Consider the following 12808-nt stretch of genomic DNA (forward strand, 5'->3'; position numbering starts at 1 on the left):
TATCCATCAGCTGCCTCTGGAGTCCCACAGGCCAAAAAGGCCCAATAGGACTCAATCTTCAGCTTGACGTTATCCCCCACTGCCGGTGTCCACCAACGAGTTTGGGGGTTACCACCACAACAGGCACAGACGTCCTTATGGCCACAGCTACGGCTGGCCAGCTCCTCGGAACACAGCCCATTTGGACTCAATGTCACCCTCCTGGCCCGGGACATGGTTGAAGCTCTGCTGGAGATGGGAGTTGAAACTCTTTCTGACAGGGGACTCTGCCAGACATTCCCAGCAGACCCGCACAACATGCTTAGGCCTGCTAGGCCTGACCGGCATCCTCCCCCACCATCTGAGCCAGCTAACCACCAGGTGGTGATCAGTTGACAGCTCCGCCCCTCTCTCCGCCCCAAGTGTCCAGAACATGCGGCCGCAAGTCCGACGACACAACTACAAAGTTGATCATCAAACTGTGGCCTAGAGTGTCCTGGTGCCAAGTACACATGTGGGCACTCTTATGTCTGAACAAGGTGTTCGTTATGGACAATCCATGAGATCTTGCTGTCATTGCCCACGTGAGCAATGAAGTCCCCCAGCAGAACGAAGGAGTCCCCGGAAGGAGCGCTCTCCATCACCCCCTCCAAAGAGGGTGGGTACTCTGAACTGCTATTTGGTGCGTAAGCACAAACAACAGTCAAGGCCCGTCCTCCACTGCCATCTTCCTTAGTTAAAAAACATCACCCCAAAACAGAAACTGCTGCAACATTTTATTCTAATCCTAGTTTTGATGCTCAACTGAAATATGTAGTTCAGTTTTGTTTGTTCCAGCAGAAGATAAAAAAGGAAAGAAAAAAATATCAATTAACTTCTTTCAGGCGATGATTAACAAAAACGTGTGCATGATTTTTGTCTATTTGTGCCTTAACTATGAAAGTATCACCTATGTGTCCTTCTGTTGCCTCTAGATCAGGGGTGTCAAACTCATAGGCTGGCCAAACTTGGAACAAGGTGAGGCCAGACTGGTTCAATGTTTTTAAAATGACCTTATTGCACACATTGAACCTGGAACTAACAGCGCCAATTCGTTATTGACCATTAATCATTAAATAAATGAAAAAAATATGTGCCAATCTTCTTGCTCACTGGCCACATGCGGAGGCTTGCAGTCCATCTCTTCCGCATGTCTTGTCCTGCTGAAGCGGTGCGTCTGATGTAATCAGGAGAAAGCGGGCTTATTAAAATGAAGAGAAGCACTGTGTGGTTTGATAATTTCACTGTGAAAGAATAGAATGGTTCGCTCTGCTCACAGGACAATAGGTTGTGACCTACCAGTCCTGGAGGACATTTACAAATCTAGACTTTTAACAAGAGCTCTACAGATCATCAATGATCCCTGATGGGGATTGGAGCAAAATACAAATACAAAAACCTGCAGGACACTGGCTCAAGAGGTCCAAAGTTGGGGATGCCTGCTCTGTGGCAATTCAGACACACAGGCACTCACCGTGTCACTGTGCGCAGGCAGGTGACCTACGTGTTTCTCATAACTGTCCCACATTTCTGTACAACAATAAACCAGAGTAGAACAATTAATCATTGTCAAAAAGAACTGAAAAGTTTCTGCTTGATGAGTATATTTTCCATGAAATGTATTTTGCTCCAATATAGGTCGTAACAACATCTGCATACAGTACAGGCTGTGTTCTTATAATAAACTTATCACGTTATAACGTGATACGTTTCACGTTATTACAATAAACTTATCACGTTATAACGTGATACGTTTCACGTTATTACAATAAAGTATCGCGTTATAACGTGATACGTTTCACGTTATTACAATAAAGTATCACGTTATATCGGATACGTTTCACGTTATTACAATAAAGTATCACGTTATAACGTGATACGTTTTACGTTTTTACAATAAACATATCACGTTATAACGTGATAAGGTCCGATTTTTTTTTAATTTGGGTGACAGCTTCACGCTTCCGTACCATCTAGACATGTCATTATGAGTGTCAGCTATGTCACAACCAGGCTGTGAGCGTAAAGATGAAGTCTCATTTAGTTTGAATATATTTGCTTGCTATGCATAGAAAAGAGATTTTTACACATACAAAATAAAATAAAAAAAAATACAATGAACTATACTTAAGCACAGTCATGTAATTTAAAGTTTTAATCATAATAACATTATAAAGAATCTTAAACTTGTTTTCTGTCTCCTTGTGGATACCTTTTGTACTACAACATTTCTGACCAGTCATGTGGTAGACATGAAGACAAAACTGAGATTATTCTGTTTGGTAGCAAAGAGAAGAGGGTCAGCATTGGCAAACACCTGGAGACTCGGGCTCTTAAAATCACTGACCAAGTTCGCAACCTTGGAGTGTTGATAGACTCAGACCTGACTTTCAGCAGCCACATCAAAGCTGTCACTAAGCTTTTTACCAGCTCAGAAACATCAACAGAATTAAAAGTTTAGTCTCCCAGAAAGACCAAGAAAAACTCATCCATGCATTCATCTCAAGTAGGCTGGATTACTGTAATGGTCTTTTAACAGGACTTCCTAAAAAGAGCATTAAACATTTGCAGCTCATCCAAAACTCTGCTGCTAGAGTTTTAACCAGGACTAAGAGATCTGAACACATCACACCAGTTTTGAAATCTTTACACTGGCTTCCAGTCAGTCACAGAATAGATTTTAAAACCCTTCTGATTATTTACAAATCCCAGAATGGTTTAGGCCCAGAATACAACTGTGATATGTTCAGAGAATATAAACCTAGCAGAGCTCTTAGATCCAAAGACTCTGGTCAACTAGTCCAGACCAGAGTCCAGACTAAACATGGAGAAGCAGCATTTAGCTGTTATGCTGCAAACAAGTGGAACAAACTGCCAGTGGAGATTAAACCAGAATCCTATGCAATGAAGTGACTTCCGGTTGAGTGAACGCTGGCGTGTCTGTCGCCGCTGCTCACCGGTAAAATTTTAAATTATTTTTCGACAGATTCCTACCTGGACACGCATCCCTCTTCACAAGAAGCGATGCTTATTCTACAGACCATTCACTGGTTTGCTGTCGGCTGGCTCCTCGTGTCTCTTGTCCACCTGCAAGCAGGCGCACTCCTCCAGTTTTCTGCTGCTGAACTTTTAAAACTTCGGCGCCACACCTGCACTCCACAGCCACCACCTGGTCTTGACACCCACCCGGACATCGCCTTTCAGCCCCGTCGGAGATACATTCACCACGGATCGGGCGGTAAGCTCCAGTACAATGACTCTTACTCCATAAAATCAACTTGGTCCACTACTTGACGTCATCCCCGTAATGCTGGCCGCGGTGTTAATCACAGTGTCCTGGCCAGCCTGCCGAGGTCTGATAACCCTGCGGCCAAGAACAATTCCACCACCGTCAGCTTCGGCCTCCTTAACATCCACGCTCTCTCAACAGCAAAGGACATCTGATCCAAGATGTTCTTGTGGATCGAAAGCTAGACTTCTTGTGCCTGACTGAAACTTGGCAGCAGCCAAAAGACTTTGCGTCACTCAACGAGTCAGCCCCGCCGGGGTTTGTTTACACCTGCCTGCCTCGCGCGTGTGACAGGGGCGGAGTTCTTGCAATGTTACACCGCGAGAGTTGGAAATTCGTGCCTGTCCCTGCTGCTCCCGTGTTCTCCTCGTTCGAGTACTCTGCCTCACTGCTGCCTGGACCCTCTCCTACAATTGTTGCTACCATCTACCGTCCTCCAAAACATAATAAGGACTTTTTAAATGACTTCTTCAATCTCCTTACACTTTTCTCATCTCTGACATCAAACACAATTATTCTTGGTGACTTTAATATTCATATGGACAATAACAGTAATGCTTTCTCCAATAACTTATCATCTTGTCTAGAAAGTTTTGGTCTGCAACAATACATTAATTTCCCAACTCACTGTAAAGGTCACATCCTGGATTTAGTCTGCTGCTCTGGTATCACTCCCTTTGACTGTAAACCTCATACGCTCCTGTACACTGACCATAGACTCATTACTTTCAATGTCAACCTCCTTCTGTCCAGAATCATTCTCCCCCGGACCATCTCATCTCGTAGTGTTAAGGACATTAACGTTGAGACTTTTTCTTCTGATATTATCAAATTTCCCAGTCCACATGCCAACAGCTCACCTGATGACCTGGTTTCCCACTACAACAACAATCTCCATACTCTTCTGAATACTCATGCTCCACTGAAAACCAGATCCATCTCTTTCACCGGCTAAGCTCCCTGGTTCATTCCTGCCCTCCGTCAAATCCCAAGGACGACAACTGGAATGACTCTATAACAAAACTGGACTCACTATACGCAAAGAAATGTACAATAACCATGTAATGCTATAATAGTAGAAACAAACGTTCCCGATCCCATGCTAAGGCTGCAGGTCAGTGGAGAAATAGGATTTACATGCTTTGGTTTCTGTAAGGATTTTGTTCTAATTTTCACAATCAATACCTAAAATGTTGCACAACATATCTGAACATGTTTCAGGGCATTGTGCAGTGTACACCAAGACATGGACAAGATGGCGAAACTGGACGTGACTAAAGCGCTGGAGAACTGGAGGTCAGCTGGTGGTGGTAGCAGTAACAGAGGAGCTGTGGAACCACACACTTCACAGCATTTTCCTACAGCCAACCTGTAAGCTGTTTACTAAACCTTCTTGTTATTGTTGTTGCTTATATGGGAAAATATTGCATGTTTACTGGTGAGTTATCAGTCTGAAGTTCCCTTAGATAAAATGTGTCCACAACCACACAGAAACAACTTATTTTAGAATTATTAACCACTGTAATGAGGTGTAGATTTATTTATTGATCTTCTTACTCTTTTTACAGAAAGTTTCTAGAACTGTCAGCATGATGAGGATCGCGAGGAGACCAGAATGACTGTACACCCTGAGGTGGTTGGATATGTACACATCAAAAACACTATTTTAAGCAGCTCAGTACAACTATGCTTGGTAGAGAAAACTGTTACTTGGTAAAATGTTTTCTGTATGTTGTGCAATGAGCAGTATGTATCTAAGTGTGTGTGTATAAATATATAGCTTACAGGTAGTACAGAATTATTACAGTACAGAATGCAAGTATGACGGCTACGTCCTACAATGCACCACATGGGATGACGTGCTTTCCCAAGTTCTCTTAATTGTTTGATCAACACCATCTTGTCCTTTTTGTCTTTTGTTGACAGGAGTGAAATTAATGTTCATGCAAAGAAAATGTTTTTCTGAAGTGGTAAGGGACTAAAGATGGAAATTAGCTTTGCTAAAGTCATTCATAATTACATTATAAATGTATATTAATATGCAAAAAAAAATCTATAGAAACAATCCTTGTTCCCTTCAGTGACTTAGAAACATGGGATTCATATGCTTTGATTTCTGCAATGATGTTCCAATGTTTACAATCAAAAACTGACATGTAGGAAAACACACTTGTAAATGTTTCAGGGCACTGTGCAGTGCACACCACGCCTTAGTCAAAATATGTCTGCAAACACAGGCACAAACAAAAAACAGCTGTACAAGCCGCTGTAATGTGGTGTTTCAAAAGTTTGTCAAAATATTTTTCTCACATGATCTAAATTTTATCTGTTTGTGATATTGGCTGTTTTAGCATGAGGCAAAAAGGATCCACAGGAGTCTGGAGGATGGGCACAAATACAGAGGAAATGAGAGGTAAGAGATCTATAACAATTTAATAGTCTGTAAGTTGATTACAAGATATGTATTTTTCTATGCAGCATCACCTTCAGTAGTTATATATTCATCAGATCAGACTAATGATGCTTTAGTCCATCTTAAATTGACTCAGATAAAAAAAAATAATGGCACTTTGATTTTACATATTCACTAACGAATTTTCAGAGTAGATTTAGTGTTTGTCATGTTTCATGTTGCTTTGTTGTGTTTTCTATGATGTAATCTGCAGATTCACGTCTGAGCACAACTCCGGTGGCACAAATTCAATGTTGTGGACAATTGCAGATGAAGAGGAATGTGACACCTCTTTGATCAGAAGTAAGTTATGACTCTAAAACTTGTTTAAGGTTACTTCTGAAAATAATGCTTATCTCTCCAAAGAAAGACAATTTGTTGAAAAGATCTTTCACATATTAATGTGTCACTTTTTGTGTTTGTAGGAGCAACAGATACTTTGAGAACATCAGGAGGGAATCTAAGTTGTCAGAAGACAAAGTGGAAGAGGATCGGAGGGCCAAAGCTCTCAACAACCGAAGACATAGAGTGAGTTGAATCACTTATAGATTTGTTTATTTTTAAGATCCTTTAGAATGCATCGGATTTGTGATTTGCTTTTGTATCACATTCCAGTGTTGTAGTCAGCAGTTTTATCTCTGGATACAACAGCTGAAATGTGTTGTATGAACTGTGCATAAAGATGAAGTCTCTGGCAGTGCAGAGGCAGTAAAAATGCTTTATTATGTAAATTTTTTAATGTATACATTTAAAGTGTTCTCATTGACCTATAAATGTCATTCTCCATTGAGAGTAATATCTAATGTTTTCTGTTAAAGCTTTTCAATTCACGCCGATCTGCTGCTCGCTCATCTTAACCAATGAGGAGTACAGATACCTGGAACGGGTGCCTGCATGCATGATGAGCGACGAGGAGACGGACACTGAAGACAAAGACGTATGGAAAGCATATCCACCTGAATGGACGGCAACAAGACTCACAGATATGTTAGAAAGGTGTCAGCACCACCTCGTTGACCTACAAAAGATGTCCTCCAGGATGGTGCACCGGAGAGCGCCCAGTGGTGTATATAGCCAGAGGCAGCCGCTGAGAGGAATCAGATCCATTTATTTGAAATAAAACTGTGTGCTTTAATTAAGAAAAAAAGAAAAACATTGGTCTGTTTTTCATGTCTGACGTGTTTTCATTCAGCTATGCAGTTTTGTAGATGCACCTGATTTATTAGACTTCATTCTATTCTGTTCCCACTGTTCATTTAATAATGCTGATATTCTTTATACAGTTTAATCTGACAATGTAATTTTATAAATGGTTGCTGAAATAGTAATGTGTAACTTGGTCAAATGATTTGTACAACATGATGATGGTACACAAACCAAGATTAAAGACTGTCACATTATAACTATGATTGTGATGTTTGAAACTGACTGGGTGATTTTAATGTCTGCTAAGATCTTAAAAGATAGTACTTTTACATGAAAGGTTACATGCCAAACCATATAATTAATGAAGAGAACCATTAAATAAGACATATTGAAAAAATGAAAAATCCACGAATATCCCGCGGGCATCCGTCGCGGATGTTCGACGTATTTCCCGTGATCTGTGAACATGATCTGCCAATGATGCGGTCAGTATCCGAGGCGATCTAAAATTGGATCCGCGAGGGATCACATGAACACGCATCTTGTGGATACCTCGCGGGTGAAAATCCGGGTTTTTGGATCTTTAGTGGTCCGGATCCGGAGGGATCTAAAAATAGGATCCGTGAGGGATGCGGCGGGGATTTCCCCGTATCTTGTCCGTATTTGCGGCAGTTACGAACAGATAGCGGTATCGGATCGCTCCGTATCTTGGTACTTTTCGTCCAGTGCAAGGACAGTCTCTCCTTAGCAAAATCTGCTTACTACTCTGGTGTCATTCAGTCCAATCAACACAAGTTTTGCAGTTCTGCAAAACTCTCTTCTCTCTCCTCACCAATATTACAAAGCCGCCTGACTCTCTTCCCCACCACATGCAATCCACTGACTTCTGTAACTCACTCATGTCTTTCTTTGTCTCCAAAATCTTCGACATTCACCAATCTGGCCTCGTGGGGAGCTGCAGTCTCTGGAGTGGACTTCACCGCCCCCTACTCATCCCCCATAACCACATTCTCCAGTTTTATTCTCCCCTCCGTCCAAGCCATCTCTGAATCTATCCTCAAATCCAAACCCTCTACCAATCCCTACAGCGCTTGTTAAAACCTGCCTCTCCCCACTTGCTCCTCTCATCACCAACATCATTCACTCCTCCCTAATCTCTGGAACCGTCCCTCTTGCACTTAAAACCACTAAAGTTACACCTATCTTGAAAAAACCTGGCTTGGACCCCACTAATTTCAATAACCTTTGCCCGATTTCCAATTTACCCTTCATTTCCAAAATCCTTGAAAAGTCTGTTGCTTCTCAACTTCATAACCATCTTATCACTAACACTATTTATGAGCAATTTCAATCCGGTTTCCGTCCCCTTCACAGTACTGAAACAGCACTACTCAAAATCTCCAACGACCTTCTCATAGCTTCAGATTCAGGTTTACTATCCATTCTCATCCTTCTTGACCTCACTGCAGCATTCAACACCATCTCTCACAGCATTCTCCTTGACAGACTATCATCCATCGGCATCCCCCTCGCCTGGTTCACTTCTTACCTTTCTGGCCGCACGCAATTTATTCGACTAAAATCCCATGAATCAAACTCTTTCCCTGTCTCTGCTGGTGTGCCCCAGGGCTTAGTCCTGGGGCCCCTCCTTTTCCTTATCTACATTCTTTCACTTGGTTACATCCTTCGCAGACACAATATTAATTTTCACTGTTACGCGGACGACACCCAGCTCTACCTCTCTACCAAACCATCCTCTTCACTTCCACCAACTTCCCCCACCACCCGTCTACAAAAAATTCATTCTTGGTTTTCATCCAACTTCCTCAAACTCAACAGTTCTAAAACAGAAGTCCTCCTGGTAGGCACACCCCTCTCCAAATCTAACAGTTATCCAATTTCCATAAACAATTCAACTGTCCTTCCCTCCCCTCAGCTAAAGAGTCTGGGTGTCGTCCTTGACAGCACACTCTCTTTTCACTCCCACATTAACAGTATCACCCGGTCTGCATATTTTCACTTGAGAAACATTTCTCGTCTCCGTCCCTCTCTCACCCCCCACACCACTGCCGTCCTCGTCCACAGTCTTGTTAATGCCCGGATTGACTATTGCAACTCTCTTCTCTTTGGTCTCCCCAATAAATCCCTCCAGAAACTGCAGCTCCTCCAAAACTCTGCAGCACGCATCATTACACGGACCCCTACTACTCACCACATCACCCCCATCTTACAGCAACTTCACTGGCTCCCCGTAAAACAAAGAATTAACTTTAAAATTCTCCTCATTACATTCAAAGCACTCCATGGCCCCTCCATATATATCTGATCTCCTGCACATTGCCACTCTGATCCGTTCACTTCGCTCCTCCTCCTCTCTCCAGCTTCTTGTCCCCCCTGCCCGTCTCGTCACTATGGGAACTCTCTTCCCCCTGACATCCGTACCATAGGCTCTCTTCCTCTCCTCAAATCACAACTTAAAACACATTTGTTCAGACAGTCCTATGCCATCTAGTCATTCTCCATCTTTCTGTTGTCCTCCATTCCGTTTAGTTTTTCACTTATTGTTTTTAACTGTTTTAATGTTTGTTTTGTACATAGTGGTTTTTAAACTATTTTAATGTTCCTTTGTACAGTGTCCTTGGGTGTTTTGAAAGGCGCTTTTAAATAAAATGTATTATTATTATTATTATTATTATTATTATTATTAAACTTTCCCCAAATGCAGACATTTTTAAATCCAGGTTAAAAACATTTCTTTTCTCATGCGCCTATGCATGAAATCTGCACGGAAACTTTTTAACTTATCTGGCTTTTAATCATTTTAATGTAATTTATTATTTTTTTGTGATTATGTGTTGATGCCTTTTACTATTTTTAAAAATCTGTAATGCCTTTGTTTTATGTAAAGCACTTTGAATTGCCCTGTAAATGAAATGTGCTATACAAATAAACTGCCTTGCCTTGCCTTGCCTAAAGAGTTTTTTTTTTTTTTTTTTTTTTTTTTTTATTATTATTATTTTCTGAAAGAATTTGCATAAGTCATTGATTTAATTAACTGTATGTGAGTTCTAGGTAGTGGCCAAACAGTCTAAGATGCTGCTTGTTGTGTCATGCTTCATTTGCAAAACTACTAAAAAAGCCACATGAGCAGTAAGATAAAAATGCATCATTTACACCCACAGAGTCTTCTCTCTTTCCTCTCTGCTTGTGCAGTTTTCTGATATGATGCCACCTCCTTTGGGAGATGAGAAACTCAGAATACCTCGACCTCCTTGTGTCAAACCCGTACAGACTCACAGGGTGGAGCTCTCTGGTGGCCCGGCTGACAGTGACAAACTGACAATAGCTGAATGCTCCACTTCACAAATCTAATTTTTTCTTTATTTTCTGTTGAGAGCAAAATAACTTTTAACCCTCCAGAAATATTGTATATTTATGGACATCTGTTATTACGATGGATGTGTCACTAAGTTTACATTAGTGGTCAAGGACGTATTGGTGATCACCTGTATATTTATTGGACTCCTGACCTATAACAAATCACAAACTGACACCAACGATGAAAATGTATTGCTGACACCAAAGGACAAAGTAGAGATATATATCTTTAAACATGCTAGTAGTAACGCTTTTGTGGTCGGTCAATTGGCTGCTTTAGTTCAGCAGCCCAAGATATCAACTATTGCTAAGCTGAAAGCCATGACAGTTACTTTTGGCCTTTATAGCTCACAGTATGGCACATTTTGACTTAAAAAATGTCCTCACACTATTGACTTGATGATTAGTTTTTTTTATTTTTTTAAAACTTGTTTCTCTATTGTTTGTAAATCCACTGGACTTTTTCTTGATAATTTAAAGTAACAAAACAGTGCACTGGATGTCAGACGATATTGATTTGCATGTCAACAGCTCAATAATGATGTCATTCTGACATCGATGCAGCTCCGGTAGAGGACCCATGCATTCAGTGAAACAATGTCCAAAACGTTTGGCTGCTATCAATAGTACCATGAAGGCCAACCAAATAAACAAAACTGAATGTAATACTAAGTAATTTCTAGTAATAAAACACAGATCAACAGTGACCAAGCCTTTTCTCATCTACATATTATTCTTTTTGGTTTCAGAAAAAATAAATAAATAAATAAATACATACATAAATACTAGCACTGAAACAAACACACAGCAGAAACTATTTACATATTTCTTTAAGTCAATGATTGCTCTTTACAGTTATTTATGCAACTGTTTACCTAGTATCCTCACAAAAGTTTAACCATCTCCTATTTAGCTTTTTTGTTGGCACCACTGTACATCAAAAACATTTCCATTGCTTCATTCTAGACATAGAGGAATATTATTTCTATTCTATTCAGATAGACAGAACTTATTTGTCACCTGTAGATCTTTGCATGCTCCAGATTGGACATTAGCCATCTTTATTACAAAAATGTGATAAATAATCACATCATCATGGATGACTTACCACATAGTCTCATGATAAACACTACATTTTCAGGCTGGATTATAAACCTCTTGGATGGGATATAAATGCATGGAAAACTTCTGCAAAACACCTAAAAGGTAAGCCTTCAATCACAATTTGCTCCACATATTTACACACTACCATTCCTGAGAAAAAAAAGATGATTTAAGCGATAGCGTTTGTGGCCTTCAGAGCCGGCTTCCTGGAACAGGCCTCTGGTGTAAATAAATGACTAACACTTGGGCCGTACAAAGATGGCAGTAGAGCCTTTTTTCTCCTCTACTGAGGAGAATAATAACAGATGAGAGAGATAGAAGGAAGTTTTAATGCTTTAATGGAAGTTTTAATTGAATTCTAATGCTCATCTGTCAAAGGAGATTACAAAGAGAACAGCAAGCGTCATATGAAATATATTTATAATATAATAATAATGAAAAATCACTAATATTTATTTGTCTTGTATTTCTACAGCTCAGGTCCGAGTCACTTAGCTTGACATTAAAACTTTCAGGAGTTTAAACTGTTTATGAATTATTATTTATAGTCTGGGAGTGTTTTACATACAAACGCAGCAGAAAAGAGACAACATTATAAGCAACAGTATGAATAAACATTAAACCAAAGTGAAATGCAATAGCAATATAAAATACAGGGAAATAAAAGTTTACAAAAATATGAAGCAAGGAAAGCAAGATATCTGGCAAGACGTGGAAAATCAGTGCAAAGTCAAAGCCTTAAACTGTAAATCAGACATTAAAGCATTTGAAAAATACAGGTCTTCAGCTATATTTTAAATCACTCCAGCGAGCTCTGTTCCTCATAGAAAGACTGTTCCTTAGTCTCAGAGCAAAGACATCAAACATACAGTCCCCTCAACTTCTCAGGAGAAAGTGAAGAACAAATAATAGATCTTGATCGGAGGATCTCGGGGGCCTGGCAGAAGCATGTTAAAAATTCATGGATATATTTTGGCATCAGATTGTTTTAGGCTTATGAAATGAGGAGGAAGATTTTGAAGGAGAATCTTGAAGTTCAAAGCAGTGTGGTAACATGATAACTGAAGTGATGTGAAGGTGATGTGGAGTCTTAATGAGCAGTCTTACAGCAGAGTTTTTGGACCAGCTGTTACAGATTATTACATTTATTAGCCACGTTCTGTCTACATTCACAAGTTAATATATCACATGTTCTTTATGTAACCCCAGGGAGCATTTCCAGCCTCCAGGGACACCCGGGCTGAGCCCAGACCAGATGTGAATTCAGAAATGAGCAAGATTTTTTTTATTTGAATGGAAAAAAGATGTGATAGGCAGTACACATAGTAATAGACTGTAGAGTACCTTAATTATAATTTAATGTCTATGCATTCATGTTAAAACAGTGCAATGTTACATCTGCATATTGATTTCTAATGTTC

The 12808-nt window shown here is 40.2% G+C and overlaps 1 long non-coding RNA gene across 1 annotated transcript; it reads left to right on the forward strand.

Annotated features, from left to right (window-relative positions):
* The first annotated feature begins 5702 nt into the window (after nt 1-5702).
* LOC121643165 lies at nt 5703-6698 on the forward strand. Its single transcript, XR_006011050.1, has 4 exons — nt 5703-5720; nt 5974-6062; nt 6185-6287; nt 6578-6698. It is a non-coding gene; the product is annotated as an uncharacterized LOC121643165 (long non-coding RNA).
* The last annotated feature ends 6110 nt before the right edge of the window (nt 6699-12808 follow it).

This window comes from Melanotaenia boesemani, chromosome 7, assembly GCF_017639745.1.
Source record: "Melanotaenia boesemani isolate fMelBoe1 chromosome 7, fMelBoe1.pri, whole genome shotgun sequence".
Classification (NCBI taxonomy): domain Eukaryota; kingdom Metazoa; phylum Chordata; class Actinopteri; order Atheriniformes; family Melanotaeniidae; genus Melanotaenia; species Melanotaenia boesemani.